Source organism: Tenrec ecaudatus, assembly GCF_050624435.1.
Source record: "Tenrec ecaudatus isolate mTenEca1 chromosome 11 unlocalized genomic scaffold, mTenEca1.hap1 SUPER_11_unloc_2, whole genome shotgun sequence".
Lineage (NCBI taxonomy): Eukaryota > Metazoa > Chordata > Mammalia > Afrosoricida > Tenrecidae > Tenrec > Tenrec ecaudatus.
Genome location: NW_027457630.1, coordinates 1,644,618 through 1,662,455, shown reverse-complemented (window position 1 = coordinate 1,662,455; position 17,838 = coordinate 1,644,618). Strand labels below are relative to the sequence as shown.

Here is a 17,838-nt window from a genome sequence, read left to right as displayed (position 1 = left end):
AAAGTTTTGGCATAATCTAATAGGTTAAGTTATACATTGTGCAACACTAGAAATCATGTTCATAAGCATAGATTTTTTTTGTGTGTGTACTGATACTGGTTTCAGATAACAAGCAGAACAGTGCTCGGAGGGAGAGGTGATGTTTTCTAAATTGTACAATGATGCTATTTGGGCTAGCAATAGGGTATATATAATTGCACTGATAACACCATTATAAATTCACGATAAAAATATTTTCCTTACATGAAGATGCATGCTAAGAAATCAATTTCTTTGAAAATAAGAATTGGTTCAATAGAATTTTAAGGCTAAGAAGTTAAGTGTTTTCATTTTCTAATGGCCCATTAAATTTAGGGTAGTAGTATCCCAGTACAATTTATTTAAAGTTCAGGTAATGATTTCTAATTGGTTTAACTACTTTAGAATGTCTAAAAAAGCCTTTGTGTTGCGCATGGGCCAAATGTTTATAGAGTTAATCAATGTTCCATTTAATAATTTTATACACATTTTGTTTCATCCCATTGGTTGCGATCCCGACAGTGTAACATCACTCATCTCACTTTCTCCCTGTGCTCTCTGTTATCCTTCCTCCTCCTTTCTCAACGTGTGTGAGCTTTGTTTTTGGCTCAATGGTGCCCTTTGGACATCAACTGCTTGATTCCTCTAAGGAGTGTGTGCCTCCATGGCGTTCCTATTTTCCTTAGAGATCGATTTAGCTAAAAAATGGAGTCTGCGCTGAGTTCATTTCTAGACTTGAAGGGAACTGAAGACCATAGTCTGGAGGCAGGTGGGGGCAGTAGTTTCCACCAGTCTCTAGTCAGCTACTAAGCTTCTTTATGATTTTTAATTTTCCTCCCCATCTATGTGGAACCCACTAATGTGACCCTTTTAGCAGCAGGTGGCTGTGGAGGCAGAGCACAGTCTAGTTCTCCTTGTGTCATGATTGTAGAGATTGATGTTGTCATGACCTTTAGTCTAATGGAATAACTGATTTCAATTTCTTCAAGCTTTTTCCTCTGGGGAAACCAATATTTGCACCTTACATGGCTGCATACCAACTTTTTAAATCATTGTCAGCAATCGCCGAAGTATGCCACAAGGACTGTGTCATGCCAGTTGATCTTGATGCCCCTTGAGATGATGGGCCTAAGATACTAGACCTGTGACTCAAGGTGTTCGGTGTGTGATTATGTCTAAGACATTTCAGAACCCTGTCCACTTTACTGCATTTCTAAATATATTTACAGCAAAGATATATAATCAAACACGCAGCTTCCAAGTCCATGAGACTGATATTAATTGAAGACTGTAAACGGTCGCCAGGGCAGGCAGCTTCCTCTATATCCTATGGAGCAGCTGGGAGGTTGAGCCTCCAACCTTGTGATGAGCGGTCCAACATTTAGCCAGAGGACTATTAGGTCTCCTTGTGAGAGACAGTATCCTGTGTCAAGCCCGTATAAAGTTGTGGCTATACTTCCACTTTCCCTCCCATATCCATCAGCCCATGTGCCCATCTATAGATCTCTTTAATATCATTATTGCAGGAAGTGGACATAATAGCACTACCTCTCCTTCCTTTAACTCTGAAGATTCCCCAATGTCTTCCCTGAACTCCAATATTTTTGAAAACTCCCCTCTTAGTGTAAATTGCCTTTCTTTGCACCCAAGTGAATACCTGTATAACTTCCCACCAGTAATTTACCCTCCTTTTCCCTTCTATCCAGGGTAATCATCAAAGATTTTCAATTTGAGTGTGAAAAAATTTTCATGGCACTTAATAGTAGGGGTCTCAGAATATTTCACCTTTTATGATTGACTTATTTCACTCATCAGCATAGACTCCAGGTCTTTCTTTGTTACGAAGACTTCTGCAGATTCATCCTTGTTCCTTCGTGTTGTCCAGTACTCATTGTGTATATGTTCCATAATTTGCTTATCCAGTTTTGATTGATGGCCATTTACATTGTTTCTATCTTTTTGCTATTATAACGTGAAAATGAGTGTACAAAAATCTGTTAATCTTACATATCTTGTTTTTTGATTTTAGGACATCCCAGCTGTAGAGATTGTTGGATCATATGGTATTTCTCTTCCTATCTTTCAAGGAAGCATACAATTTTCTACACCTTGCCTATTATAGATGATATTCTTAAATATGGGATTATAAGAAAACAATATCTATTATCTTAAAAATATTTTAGAGAATGCAGTGTGCTATCATGGGTTAGTCCAATTATAAGAAAGCAGTTTTGGAAGAAAATTCAAAGAAAGATAAAGAAAAGAAAAACAATATGAGCATTGTTATATCTCATATGTGTTTGCCTTTGGAGATAAGCAAACTTTAAAATTTTTACTATTGTCTTTTAATATATGTAGACAAGTGTAACACAATGATTTAAGCTAACTCTAAAAGTAAAATGGATCCTTTGCCTTTGTGCTTGAAGTGTAAGTGACTGGCTTATAATGCCACTTTACCACCTGCTGTTATGCACAGAGTGGAAGCGTCACTTTGTTAGAGTGGAGCCACCAGAGCTGTGTCCTATGTATTTTCTTAATTTAAGAGTGCCAACAGAGCATGGTTTGCATCTAATCTCAAATTTTCCCTTTTACTTGAAGGTTTGAAATTTCCTACTTCTTAATATAGAGTATTTATGTATGAGAGAAGACGGTTGTGATGTTTTTCATTAACACCAGATAATATGCCATCCTACTGAATACAAGCTCTCACTTAGTAAGGAGCAACGACATTTATAAAATAGTAATCTAGCTGAACATGTGCATGAACTCATTGGAACATGGGCAAATGAATTTATAGGAAGTCTACTGAGAGCCCTGGTACAATACAATTCTACAAGGACGGCTTGTGCAGAACTCATCGCCAGCATCCCATATAATAAACCTGGAGATTTTTTGTTTGTTTATTTTTTTCTATATAGTAACAGAAGATGTCTATGTGATCAGCATTTTCAATTCTTTTGTCCATGTTACGAACTGCCTTTATTATTTTTCTTTTTTATCATTTTATTGGAGGCTCATACAACTCTTATCACAAGCCATACATCCATCCATTGTGTCAGGCACATTTGTACATTCATTGCCATTACCATTCTCAAAACATTTGCTCTCCATCTAAGCCCCTGGCATCTGATCATTTTTCCCTTCCCTTTCTGCTCCCCCTCCCTCATAAACCCTTGATAATTTATAAATTATTATTTTGTCATATTTTGCACTGTGCAATGTCTCCTATCACCCACTTTTCTGTTGTTCATCCCCCAGGGAGGAAGTCATATGTAGATCCCTGTAATCACTTCCCTCTTTTCACCCCACCCTCCCTCCACCTTCCTGGTATCGCCACTCTCACCCCTGGTCCTGAAGGGATCATCTGTCCTGGATTCCCTGTTCCTATATGTGCCAGTGTACATCCTCTGGTCCAGCCGAATTTGTAAAGTAGAATTGGGATCATGATAGTGGAGGGGGTAGGTAGATTTTTTTTTTGAAAAAGATTTTTTAAATAATAAGTTTCACTTCAGGCTATGTAGTATAGTAAAGAATAAAAAGATAGATTGAGGTTAACCACAGTTTTTTCACATTTAAATGCTAATCCCACCTATTTTTGACATATTTGACCTTTAAATGAATATCTTTTTCATAAACATTAGCTAAAGAACAGATGCATCGAGATTAATGACATAGCTTCTCAAGCAAAGTAGCCTAGATTTTAAGTACCTGAAAAAAAATTTAAGGTATATATGGTAATAGTCCCTCGGTGGTGCCAATGGTTAACACTCTTAGCTACTTATGGAAAGGTTGAAGGTTTGGTTCCATCCAGCAATGTCTCAGAATAAATGTTTGGTACCTCTCTTTCAAAAAAGTAAAAACCAGCTATCAGGCACCCTGTGATGCTCACCTTTCTGACATGATCGCCGAAGACAAGGCAGGTGATTAAGCAAATGTGGTGAAGAAAGCTGATGGTGTCTGGCTATCAAAAGATATAGCATCTGGGGTCTTAAAGGCTTGAAGATAAACAAGTGGCCATCTAGCCCAGAAGCAACAAAACCCACATGGAAGAAGCACACCAGCCTGTGAGCAGGAGGTGTCAATAGGATCAGGTATCAGGCATCTAAGACCCAGAATAAAACCATACCCAAGGTGAATGGGAGGGGTGCCATGGAGTGGAGGCCCAATGCCCATCTGTAGACAGTTGGACATCCCCTCACAAAGAGGTCTCAGGGAATAGCACTGATGAAACACACAACTTTCTTGTTCTTGATGCTTCCTTCACCCCACTTTCATGACCTCAATTCTACCTTACAAATTGGGTTAGACTAGAGCATGCACACTGCTACAGATAAGAGCCCCCAACACAGGGAATCCAGGAAAGATAACTCCCCCAGGCCAACAATGAGAGTTGAGATACCTGTAGGATTAGGGGGGAGAAAGGAAGACTCGATCATAGGCATCTATTGGAATCCCCTCCCAGGGGGATGAATAATGGAAAAGTGGGTGAGGGGCAACAGAGGATGGAGTAAGTTATGGGAATAATAATCTATAACTTATAAAGGGTTTGTGAGGGAGGGAAAGTGGGAGAGGAAGGGGAAGAAATGGGGAGCTGATATCAGGTCTCAGGTTTCAAGAGCATACTTTGAAAATGATGATGGTACCCTCCAGATTCCTGTCCCTCTATGTATTGGTCTATGTATTGGTCTGAGTGGCGATAAAAGGAGGAAAAGTAAAGCTGAAGTGGACTCGGAGTCTTGAATGACCTGCAAGCTCATTTCAAACATAAAAAAAAATGATGATGGAGGCATGTGTGCAAATATGGTTGACACACTGGATGAATGTATGGATTGTGATAAGAGACATAAGAGCACCCAGTAAAAGTATTAAAAAACAAAACAAAACCAAAAAGACCTATGGAGAACCATTCCATTTGGACAGTCATGGAGTTGCCATTCATCAGAATGTACTCCCCTCAACTGGTTTCGTTCATAATGTTTGTTGGAAGGAACTTCGGATGTCTCCCAGGATCAACATATTCTGTCTGCAGAGACAAGTGAATCAAGGTAAGCAGGCTTGGCAGGCAAGCAACACACCAAATGAAGACCAGACGAGTGGAAGTTGGAGGTGTTCAAATGCAGCCTCATCTTCTTACAACTGCTTGATACCTCATAGCAGATCTCATGGAGGGGCTTTGGCATCTTGGGATCCCATGCTACCTGCTGAAATGTTTGACAGTTGCCCGTTCTTTTTGCTATCCTGACTCTGCATAACTATCTTCTTTGGATACTTCCAGAGTCTTTGAATCTTTTCATATTGCAAAATAGGCTTGGGTTTCTTCTTTAGTTAATCAGATGATTCTTCATTAGTTTTAGAAATGATGGCTTTGTTCACCTCATTTAGTTTTAGGGTTTTGCACATTTCATTACAACGCTTTACTTTGTTTCTGAAAGCCACCCTTGGCATCTTCTGTTCAACTTTTTATTTAAGCACATCTTCTGCTTGCTTTCCCCACTTGTCAGTCAGCCTGTCTTACTGTGGCGGCTTGTGTCTTGCTATGATTTCAGAAGCTATGCCACTGTTTCAAACGTCAGCACAATGACCCAAAGGGAACAGGTTTCAGCAGAGCTTCCAGACTAAGAACAACGAAGAAAGAATTGGCTGCCCACTTCAGGGAAGTAGCTGCTGAAAACCTTATGCTTAGCTTCAAAACATTACCAGCTTTTGATGGCTTGATGAATGGGAGGAAGGCTGCGTGGGAGATAGTGCTGGAGATGAGCCCTTCGGGTCAGGGGCACTCAACTGTGACTGAGGAGGAGCTACTTTCTTGGAGGAGAGTCAACCATGCTGGCATGAATGGTGTGTAGGCTTTGGAGTCTTCCTTTGTTGATGGGCTATGGGGGAAGAAAGAGCTGAAAAATCTGATACTGTTTGGAACTCGGAATGTGCAAAGTATGAATTTGGGAAAATTGGAACTAATCAAAAATAAAGGGGAATATATAAAGATTAATATCTTAGGCATTAGTAAGCAGAAATGAACTGTCATTAGCTTTTTTGAATCAGAAAAGCCTGTGATTTACTATGCCGGGAATGAAATAGTCAAGAGGAATGGCATGCCTTCATGGTCCAAAGGCACATTTCACGATCTACTCTGATGTATAATGCTGTCTGTGATATGGTTATCTCTGTCCACCTTTGAGGAAATCCAACCAATACTATTATTCAAATGTATGCACCTGCCACAAAAACCAGTGCTGAAAAACTGGCTAGTTCTACGAATGTCTTCGGTCTGAATTTGATCAAACATTAAGTTGCATTTGTACTTATTGAAAGTTGAAATGTACAAGTAGGAAGCCAAGAGGGAACAGTAGCTGGGGAAAGGGGGACATGAGGCTAGAAACAAAGCTGAAAAGTCCATGATTGAATTTGAAAGACCAACGACTTAGTCATAGCAAATACAGTTTTTCAACAACACAAAAGTCTGCTATACACACTGACTTCTCCGGATGGAATACATAGAAATCAAATCGACTACATCCCTGGGAAGAAACGATAGAGAAGCACTAAAACGAAGCCAGGAAACGACAGTGGGATGAACCACCAATTGTTCATATGTAAGTTAAGTTTGAAGTTGATGGAAAATAAAACAAGTCCCCCAGAGTGGAAATATGGCCATGCGTCTACCCCACCAGCATTTGAGCACATCTGGACTGATTTGATGAACACTTAAGTCACCGAAGTCCAGATGATCTGTTGGAGGACTCGAGAACATCATTCATGAAAAAGCAAAAGGTATTAAAAAAGACAGGAAAGAAGACAAGATTACAACCTACTCAATGGCCCCTAACAACAATTATCTCTTTGCTTTGTATACTCTATGGTCAGTGCAGTTTTGCAGTTATTTGTGACTCCATTTTGGTTTGTTCTTTATTTCCTGATTTTTATTTAATCTTCTTTGTTTTCTTCACGTGCGCTCCCTTAGCTATCTTTCCACAACTCCTGTTGTTTTATGTAATTAGTCCACAATGTGTCAAACCTGTTCTTGAAATGATCTCTGAATTCAGGTACACTATTCTCAAGGTCTATTGTGGCTTTTATGGACTTGTTTTAATTTATTAGCTTCATTTTGAACTTACATATGAGAACCTGTTGGTCTATTCTCTATTTGGCCCCTGGCTTTGTTCTGACTGATTATCCTGATGCAGATATGAAGTCTGTAGATAGTGATGCTTCAGAGATATAACATATTTGGGGATAGACTACCACAATAATAGATGAGGAGGTGCCCCCCCCTAAGAAAAACTGTAAAAAGCTCTGCTGATGTGAGGGAGATAGTGCATTTGGAGTCCATTCCACCAGGTCAGACTGTTAATCAAGCTTTCTATTTAGAGGTTCTAAAAAGATTGTGTAACATAGTATAACAAAAAAAAGACCTGATTTGTGGCAGACAGGGGGCTGGTTTTGTCACCATAAAAAAAATGTGCCTGCTTACAGTCATCTCAGTGTACCAGTTTGGGGCAAAAAAACCAGAATACTTTTCTTGCCCCATGCACCTTACTCACCTGACCTCGTTTTGTGGGGGTTTTTTTGTTTACACAAATGAAGAGGGACAGAAAGGCCAGCGTTTTGACAACATAGGACTGAAGAAAAAATGAAGGAGTTACTGTCAGATGTCCATACAGATGAGTTTGAGAAACGTTTTCAAGAATGAAATTGCATATTTATCAAAGGTATTAAAGTGTAATGAAGTATACCTTGAAGGTGATAAGGTTGTTTTGAAAAAAAATTTAAATACATAGCTTTGAAAACAAAACTTCTGGGTTGGGGGGGAGGATATGCCCTCATAGATATTGCCGTATAGTAAGCCATACTTTTTTTATTTCTTAGTCCATATAAAATTATGTTTACATTAAATACTGTTGGAAGCTTGGTCATGTAGTGAGTTCTGTACTGGGCGGAAAACCACAAGGTCAGCAATTTGAAAAAAACCACCTGATCGCAGGGAGAAAGATGAGGATCCAGTGAAGATTTGTAGTCGCAAAACCCCACAAGGCTGTTCTACTGTGCCCTGTAGCTTTGCTATGAGTTGGAACTAGTGCATGGACAATGTGTCTGACTCTCCGTCTGGTAGTCTATCAATGCAGTAGCATTGTGAAGGAGTTTGAAATATTTTAAGGATTAGATGTTACATAGTCACAACATGTTCACATGCTCCTAGAAAAATGGCTTCCATGGATATTCCCCTGAGCTCATAAAGTGAAGTGCAGTAAAACAAGGCATGCCGGCATTCGCTCTGGAGGGATCCATGTGCACAGTTGCCCTTTATGCTATTTAAAATGGTATTTATGATTAAATTATTCTTCTTGTAAAAATCTATCATGCAATCTCTGCATTATTTCTATCACTAAAGCCATGTTTTACAACTATTAATTCTTCTTAGTTTCCAAATATTGCATTACAGTCACTTAGTTAATCAATTTTAGAAGGCAGAGTTGATGAAAGTCCTCAATTTCTTCATTTTTGGCATCGCGACTCCTATGTAAGTATGAGCGTAATCGTCATATCAACTGGCCTTCCTTTTGGGTGTCTGGGTGTTATTCTATCATTGACTGCATTATATTTCAGGTCATATCTGCACTGTTCTTTTTGATGTTGGCTGTGACTCCGTTCTTCTTCAATTTGTCATTCTTGGGATATTAGACCATATGATGGTCCGGTTCAAATGTCCAGGACCAGTTCGTGTCGGTTCACCAATGCCGTGGATTAGTAAACAATCCATCATGTTTTACAACTTCCAGTTTTCTTTTATCCATATTTTATATATTTCAGTTTCTGATTTTTAGTTAATGTCGCACTTGTTCCCATTTGAATCGTGTTACAGTAGTAAATGAAGGTCTTCAAAGCTTTGCTCCATTCATGTCATCAAAGCTGACAGTACCTTTAAGAAGCAGCTCTTCCCAGTTGTATTTTTATTGCTTCCCAGACCAAGGGGCTTATCTGCCGCCACTATCTCCCGCAATGTCAAGCCACAATCTATAAGGTTCCCCTGGCCTCTTTTCCACCCAGAAACAGCTAGTCGGGTCTTAACTTTCAAGTTTGCTTTAATCTGAAAGCTCCATTGAAAATTTTCCACTGTGGGTGACTGCTTATATTTGATACACTTGCGATATAGCTTCAGTTTTTATCGCAACATGCAAGCCAGTACACAACATAATCTGACAAAGGAGTGGCTGGTATAACATGCTAATTATCTAATTAGATAATATAACTCATAAACCCATTAATTGGGCATTCATATCCTCCACGTATCCTAACTCCTTCAGGGTGAACTAATGAGAAGGGCAGTGCTGCCAAGGTATGGCATCTTGGTAAGGATCTACTCTCCAGAGTATTGTTAATCCCCACCAAATGATTGGATAGGAGAATGCAAATAGGGTCTATAGGACTGTATGTTTAGAGAATTTTGCCATTCCAGTGGCAAAATTTGAAAAATATTAAAATGGTATCGAAATTGAAAACAAACAAAGAGCACCCAAGCCTATGGGAAGGTTTAGAAAGAGAAACATCATCGTCAGAAATGTATAGACCTAGCTGGAAAATATGTGGAGAAACAACAGTTTCATATTTTTATCTTCTCGTTATCTGATGCTAAAACAGTGTTTTTAAAAATGTATCCTGGTTTATGGTATGTATTTAAATGATTTGCCTTGCACATGCGTAGGCACTGGAAAACCTCAAGTTTGTAGGATAAGTAAGCAGTCTATAATATGAAGCAGAAATTGGTGCTGCAGTTTGGGGACTGAATTTTTTCTTTTGGGATCCTCAGCTTTACTCAAGGTGTTTTACTTTACTGAACAAGGCTCTCTACATTTTCAAGGCTAGTCTCCTTTTTTTAAAGCAGTGTTTCCAAAATCAGGCAACATCACTCCATGGGGGACACTGGAATGATCCAAGGAAGCTGCAAAAACAGATACCTACACTTTATCGTGGATTATGGGCTACAGTACAAAAGTTTTTAATAGTCAAGGGAGTGCTGAGTATTTTATTTTCTGAAACAAGGTGACAGGCCAGATAAGGTTGGGAATCTAAAATGATATAAAGTCAATGGATTATTGTATTAACCACAGCTACAAAATACTTTTGTACAAAATAAGATTATTGGTTGACTCAGGCGCTATAGACTAGTTAAACTGACATACAAAAATAACCATCACATTAGTCTAAAATAAACGTTCCCTATCAGCTTCTGATAATTAAGTTTTTGGTATTAGATTACTATGCAGACAATCCAGAATTTTCTTAGAATTCCCAAGTAAATTAGCTTCCAAAATATTTGAATATTTTTCTGTTTTCAAGGCATTGAAAAATTGTGCTTGCATATTTTAATTGATGCAGCCTCATTAAAATTCAATTTTTAAATTAAATTAATTTCAGATATTGTGAATTAATATTTTCTTCTTGAGAATGGAGCAAAGGAATATTTGTTACTGAAATATTTAAAATGTAGAATTTGATGTTTTAACATTGTATAAAGTCATGTGCATATCATAACTAAGAAAATGAATCGATTATTTTCAAAAAATTTCTATTGCTTCATTGTAATTTCTTCCCACCCTATTATTTTTAATTCTATTCATCGCTATATATTAGTTTTCATTATCTACACTTGTATATAAATGAAATCATGCAGCATACATTCTTTTATTTTAAGTACAACTGTCTAGATTTACATATACTTTTGTACATATTGATTGTTAATTCCATTTATTGTTGTATAGTATTTAGTTGTATGGAAGTATCATCATGTTAATTCCATTTATTGTTATGTAGTATTTAGTTGGATGGAAATATCACCCTGTTATTATTTATTCATCTGTTAGTGAGTACTTGGGTTGTTTCCAGTACAAAGCAATATAAATAAAGTTCTTATGAGCATTGTTTTAAAAGTTTTTATATACTTATATTCTTTTATATAGGCAATTATATTGGTCATTAATACAGATATCATATCATTCCATAGTTCAGTTACATCAAGCAATATTGTACAAATGCTACCACAGTTTCAAAGCATCCTTTTTTTTCTTGAACTCCTTGTATCCTCCCACCCCCATTACCACTCTACCCCCATAAACCCTTATTATACTTTCTGTCCCTGTAAGTTCCGTGTACTGAAAAACAATGACCATAATGACAAATATTCAAGAGGGACACCTCCAATGACAAAACACATCTTAAACCAAAATATGAACAAACAGAAAACCCTCTCTTTTATCTTTGACCTGTCCCTCTAATGTGGATAAAAGGAAATCACCTGAGGCTTATTTTCTATGTAGATCCCACAAATGTATCTTGGACTCCTTCTGACATCCACAGCCTTCTGCAAACCTGATTCTCACAATTTAGGCTCTGATACTATTCCTTCCTTTGACTTTGGATTATATGATTTTTAAATCCATCAGCCACTGATGGTGGTGTGCTTCTTCCATGTTCTCTTAGTGACATCTCACTTAGATGGATGCCTCTGTGGAAACAAGCCTTTAAGAAGCATTTTCATATGACACCCAGGCACCATATAATTTCTTCACCATACTCTTCTATAGCTACCATAACTTCTGGGTTTTCTTCCATTGGGCAGGGTCATGAAGTAAGAATTAATTGTACTTAAGTTGGATCCAATATTTAATATAAACCCAAAACTCATTCCTGGATCTATGTTTGTTGTTTTTACAAATCAGCTTTTGGGTGCCATGCAGAATCTTCATGTGATTTTGTGGTAGAGAGTCTTATGGACCATCCCCTGGGGCATTAAGATCTTCTATTATTAATGTCTTTGAATAGCCTCTGCTGAATTTTTAAATTTTAAAACTATCACAGGTGATTCCTTGAGTTTTTAAGGTATAGAGAAGAGGATGGTTAAAATGCCTTTCTATAGTTGTTAGAACAAGCAGTGCTTTATTTGGGGGGGGGGGGAGATTAAACTTTTTAAAAATATTTTTATTAGGGGCTCATACATATCTTATCACAATCCATACATACATCAATTGTGTAAAACACATTTGTACATTCATTGCCCTCATCATTCTCAAAACATTTGCTCTCCACTTAAGTCCCTGACATCAGGTCCTCATTTTTCCCGTCCATCCCCACCCCGCCCTCCCTCATGAAACCTTGATAATTTATAAATTATTATTTTTGTCATATCTTGCCCTGTCCGATGTCTCCCTTCACACACTTTTCTGTTGTCCATCCCCCAGGGAGGAGGTAACATGTAGATCCTAGTAATTGGTTCCCTCTTTCCAACTCACCCTCCCTCAACACTCCCAGTATCACCACTCACACCACTGGTCCTGAAGGGACCATCCACCCTGGATTCCCTGTGTTTCCAGTTCCTATTTGTACCAGTGTACATCCTCTGGTCAAGCCAGACTTGCAAGGGAGAATTCGGATCATGATAGTGCAGGGGAGGAAACATTTAGGAACTTGAGGAAAGTTGTATGTTTCATCTTGCTACATCGCACCCTGACTGACTTGTTTCCTCTCTGAGACCCCTCTGCAAGGGAATGTCCAGTGGCCTACAAATGTGTTTTGGGTCTCCACTCTGCACTCCACCCCCCCCTCATTCACTATGGTAAGATTTTTTGTTCTGATGATGCCTTATACCTGATCCCTTTGACACCTCATGATCGTACAGGCTGCTGTGCTTCCATGTGGGCTTTGTTGCTTCTGAGCTAGATGACTGCTTGTTTACCTTCAAGCCTTTAAGACTCCAGACGCTTTATCTTTTGATAGCTGGCCACCATCAGCTTTCTTCACCATATTTGCTTGTTTACCCTCTTTGTCTTCAGCGGTTGTGTCGGGAAGGTGAGCATCATAGAATGCCAATTTAATAGAAGAAAGTATTCTTGCATTGAGGGAGTACTTGAGTGGAGGTCCAATGTCCTTCTTCTACCATAATACTAAACCTGTGAATATATGCATATAGATCTATTTCCCCATCCTCATACATAAATATATTTGCATATGCACATGTATTTAACTAGACCTCTATAAATGCTCTTTGACCCCCAGCTCTTTCCTCTATTTCCCTTGACTTTCCTCCTGTCCCACTATCATGCTCAGACCCCATCAGGGTTTCAGCAATTCCTCTTTGTTACATTACCCTTGATCATGCCTTACCAGGCCTCCCACACCCTCCTCACCAACAATTTGGATTACTTGTTGTTCCCTTGCCCTTGGGTTTGTTAACATCACTTCCTTCCCTGCCCCTTCCCCTCTCCCATGTCCCCTGGAACTGTCGGTCCCATTGTTTTCTCCTCCAGATTGTTCATCCAGCCTATCTTAGATAGACCTTCAGAGATAATAACATGCACAAAAACAAGACAGAGCAAAACCAAGCAACAATATACAACAAAACAATGACAAACAAAACACAACAAAAAAAGCTTGTAGTTAGTTCAAGGATCATTTGTTGGCCTTTACAAGTGTTTTCCAGTCCAGTCTGTTGGGGCACCGCGCCCTGGCCCCAAAGTCCACCATTCACTGGGGATCTCGCCACTCCATTACCTTGATGTTCTGTTACACCTCCTTAGTGTTTTGCCTCGGTATGGAGGGATCAGTTCGGGTGCAATTCACACACTGTGTCTCCGGTGTTGTGCCCTGTAGGGCCATGGGTCAGTGAGGGGCGTCATGTCTCATAGTGGGGCTGGCCATGTGGTCCTCTCTGTGAACATTCTGCTCTAATTGGGGTCATCGTCCTCAAGGCCTGGTGGCTCAGGATGTGCTCCACTCTCTCTTCCTCCCCTTTCATCTGCTTCTGTGTGCTCTGACCAGATATGTCCGTCTCAAGGAGCTGCATATTCAATGCTGTCTTTTGAAATAAATTCTTCTGGGGGAGGGGCAGGTGTCCACTTAGTAGTTGGGATTGGGGCCGGCCCCCCAGTCCTCTCCACTGGTTCCCTACTCCATGCTGGCATGTTGCATTCACATCTTGCAGCTTGGGTTGAAGTGTGGTCCTTCTTTCCCTGTGGAGATATAAGCAATACCCTCCCCTTGGGTAGATTAGTACCCTGTGCCCCAGCTACCCATTTCTTTTTATTATTATTGTTATTTTTTTCCTTGATCCACCTCCTTTTTAGTTGTATACCATGTGTATCCCTGTATTTGATCTGGTTCCTGCCATATTACCTGGTCCTCACCCCAGGAAAGTTTGTGTACAGTAGCTTTTTCCCTACGACAAGCAGTGTTTTCAATGCTTTGTTAAATGATTGCCTGCCCCCACCCTCCACACACACACCATCTGTAGACATTGTTTTCCATGCCTTTTGTAAAGCCTCTCTCTATTAGTCTGGGTTGACTAAATAAACAAATTTATAGACACTCATATGTATATAAGAAAGAGATTTATATAAAGAGTAATTGTATATTAAGAAAACATCCCAGTCCAGATCAAGTCCATAAGTCTGATATTTGCCCATATGTCCAATACTAGCCCATAAATTTCTCTTTAGACTCACACAACACATGTAATGATGCCGAGTGCAGGAAGATCACAGGCCAGTGGGTGGAAAGTCTTGTGGATCCAGTGGCAGTGGAAGTATCTTAGCACTGGCGTGGGTCTCCATTTGGTTCCTACAGCTCCAAGGCTCTGGCTGCCTCAGCATAGCTCCACGTGTCTTGTCAAGAGAGAGAGGAAGCAGAGAGCCGGTGTGTATCTGACCTCCAGTGAGCTATTTATCTCTGTTATGGCTCCAAACGAGGTTATCAAGCTGCGACCAAGACCGCATTGAGTTGACCCACATGAAATCGAACCTTTAAGTTGGTGCATATTGCTGTTAACTTCATGGACGGCCTGTCCTGATCTTACTTGCTTCTGGATATGGACTTCACAAGGTTCCCATTGGAATGAAGATTCTTCACATCAAAGGATATGATTATCTCTTCAGAGCACTAGGTTGATATAAGTGGGCAATATAAAAATTGGATACCCAAAATGGTGAGGGTAAAGACATGAAGTGTTTGGCTTATAAACTTTCATAGGTGGGGGAATATGTTCATAGGATCATGGTGTTCACATAAGTATAGAATATTTTTGTTTGGTTCAATTGTAGAATGTTATGTTGAAAAGGGGTGTCACATTTTTAAATTGTATGCCTTTAGTTTTATCCTGTTAGGTACAGACATGATTTTATTATTGTTTGCTTGAAAATTATATATGGCTAAAGAGTTGTGTACAAGTGCCAAATTGACCAGTGGTGGTCTGTGGCAGTTACATAATCTTGAAAAGGCATGTAGTCTAGCCTATCAGGCCCTAGCCAGTGAGGCCTCCATGTGGGCATGGCCTTCTCGTGAAGATTCTGGGAACTCCTGTATTCCTCCCTAGAGACAAGAGACACTCTCTGCTTAGTCTTCCTGCTGACAAGCCACATGGAGCTACACTGATGAAGCCAGAGTCCTGGAGCTGAAGGAGCCACGTGGAGACTCACACCAGTGCTGAGATTGGTATCGGCCACATGGTCTAATATCGGACTTATGGACTTGATCTGGCCTGGACTGGGATGTTTCCTTAATATACAATTGCTCTTTGATATAAGTTCTCTTTTGTACACATATGAGTGTCTCTGGATTTGCTTCTCTAGTTTACCTGGATTAACACACCCTCTGTATTTTATTCTGTTCATCAACCACTTCATCTGGAATCCAGTTGCACTTGCTAAAATTCTCTCCTCTGGTTGATATGTAACTTCATTACCCTGGCCTGACTTGTGTGCTTTTATATATGTGGATACCAATGAGTCACCAGCAACATGTTTTGATCACAATGATCGATTTCTTTGCCACCATTTTTAACTGTTCCTCCCTGCCCCTCACGATACCTGCCTGTGCTATGAGTCTTTTTTTTTAGCTTAATCTCCTGTGTGTATCTTCTTCTTTATCCCGGATCCCTCGACTATTTAGCCTCTGTATTTAGAATCTTCAATTGATGTCTTTTGAACCGATCTAAACTCTATTTTGGAACGTGAGATTTGCTCACTTAGTATTGAAAACCCACCTTCTCTGTGCTCTTGGAGAACTATAGCATGCATAGGTGCCTCCACTGTGTAACGGGCTGGATCCAAAAAGATAGGTCAGTAGTCCCTGAAAACAAATGACTGTAGATATACAACGCCTTTTGCCACATATTGGTGGCAGACAGAGTCATTACACTGTTTTTCTATTGTCTGTTTTGTTCTTATTTAAACCAGTTCTTAAATTAAAATCTTAAATCATCATTCTTGGTAGTCAGGTTATAATGGAGCTTACAGACTAAGACAGGATAAGAAGAAGACCTGACTGTCTGATTCCAAGATTTAGTCAGTCAAAAAGCTATGGGTCATAAAAGAGTACCGTGTGATAAAAAAATGGAACATGAGTACCATTAGCAGAATGCATTGTGGCCCCAGCAATGAACTGGGACATACCAACGATTCTGAAGGTGGCATAGAGCCAGGAGGTGTTTTGTTCTCTTGTACATGGAATCACTCTGAATTGAATCTGAGTTGACTGCAATTAAAAACAAAAAACAATAATTTTAAGTGTTTTTTAAATTATCACTGTTGCTAGGGAGAGTACTGGCTAGAATATAGTGGTAGGATAATTCATTTCAATTGTTGTATAATGCTCTTGTACATGGTGATTTCATAGTTTCTTTGTCCATTATCCTGGGCAGAGGCATTTAGTTTCTCATATTCCTGCTCCCAGTGAGTACTAGAGTGGGCATTCTTGTAAAGTTTTCCGTGGCATTTTAGAGAGTTACAAGAAATGTATCAAGAGATGAAACTTCGGAGCCAGAGACCGAGAAAACGATAGGATTGTGATTAAAAGTAGAGGTGCTGGAGGCAAGCTGCCTGGGTTCAAACCCCTATCCTGTCACTCTTCAGCATTCCCAGAAAGCCGTAGGCACAGCTTCTTTCAGCCCATTTTCATGAATGTATACCCTACCTCAACTCATGCCATCCAACCATCAGCTTGGCTTAGGTTCCCTCGGCTCGGGTACAGCCTGTCATAGCCAATGCCCAGCTACTACTGCCTGCTTCTGTCGCCAGAACCCCACAGGCCTGTGGCTTCGCAGCAATCACCATTTTGTGTGTCTGTACCATTTCTGATCCATGGAGAGATTTATTTTTGAGTGCGGAGGTGTTTTTGGTTTTCTCTTTTAATCTTTTATTTATACCTCTAGATGTCTGGAGCAGAGGAAGCACATCAAAGCATAGGTTATTGTGCCATCTTCACCCAAAAGTTGATCACACTTCTGTGATTTAAAATTAAACGCAGATCTTAGAATCATCTAATCAAAGACTTTTGAAGCTGGAGAGAGTTAGAGGGATGATTAAGGCAAATAAGCCAATTGCAATAGGTAAGGGGTCTGCAGTCTTAAGAAGTTACGTGATTTACTGCTACCATGTACTGGTTCATTTTAGGGCAGGACAACAGCTAAAGTGTTGGGCTGCCTCAGGTGTCCTTTGCCGCTCTGTCCACTGCCATATGACCCTCTACAGGCTATCCTTAAGTGCCATGTTTCCTTCAAACAGAACCTGGAAAGAGATATCAATGTAAGCAATCAGAAAATGACAAGTCTCATTTTAAGACTGATAGATAATACTTGTTTATCCTTGAGAAATATGGAAGTGAAAGTCAGAGCATAGTATGCCCAGTACTGAATTGAAAATACCGTATATACTAGAATATAAGCCGACCCGAATATAAGCCGAAGTACCTAATTATTACCTGGGAAACCAGAAAAACTGATTGACTCGAGTGTAAGCCTAGGGTGGGAAATGCAGGATGTGAATTAACACAGAGACC

At 39.6% G+C, this 17,838-nt stretch overlaps 1 protein-coding gene across 4 annotated transcripts in view; it reads left to right on the top strand.

Moving 5' to 3' along the window:
* The window catches only part of LOC142435924 (thyrotropin-releasing hormone-degrading ectoenzyme-like), a 334,108-nt gene that overhangs the window by 115,528 nt on the left and 200,742 nt on the right, over window positions 1-17,838 (top strand). The gene's annotated exons all lie outside the window — the stretch shown is intronic.